The following is a 517-nucleotide window of genomic DNA, read 5'->3' on the forward strand; positions in this document are numbered from 1 at the left end:
CCCCCTCCCCCTATGTCTCTCTCTCTCTCTCCCGGCGGCCTGCTTTGGAGGAGACGGCCGAGGGAGCTCGGCATTTATTATGCAACATGCACATCTATAGAGGGGCTTTGTGGAGACTTGGCGCGGTCATAGAGAGCACTGTGCAAGAGAGAAGTGGAGAGAGAGAGACAGAGATAAAGAGGGGAGGGTGACGATGATGATTAATACTTGACAGCGTCCAGCAGAGTAAGGGCGCGATACAAGAAGGGAGTGAGAGGAGGGGAGGGGAGGGGAGGGGGAGGGAGGAAGTGTTCTTGGAGCCCTGTGTGCGCCGCGCACCGTCCTTGGACTGTTGGCCGTATAGTCGTGCGCGGTGCTACGTCTCTCCCCCGCTCCGGGGCGCGGCGGCCGGTGGCGCATAGGTGCACGTTGGGCTGCACACCTCGCAGGGGCTAGAGCGGCTCTGGCAGACTTACGGACGGAGGAAGAGAGGGGGTCGGTCAACAGAGAGGCACAAGGGGTGGCTGGGGTCAGGAGG

General features: G+C 61.5%; 1 protein-coding gene across 1 annotated transcript in view; it reads left to right on the forward strand.

Annotated features, from left to right (window-relative positions):
* Positions 1-517, forward strand: part of LOC113214622 (sodium bicarbonate cotransporter 3) — a gene marked incomplete in the record, with an annotated part of 35,136 nt that overhangs the window by 909 nt on the left and 33,710 nt on the right.

Source organism: Frankliniella occidentalis, unplaced genomic scaffold (assembly GCF_000697945.3).
Source record: "Frankliniella occidentalis isolate FOCC.00 unplaced genomic scaffold, Focc_3.1 Scaffold5, whole genome shotgun sequence".
NCBI lineage: Eukaryota > Metazoa > Arthropoda > Insecta > Thysanoptera > Thripidae > Frankliniella > Frankliniella occidentalis.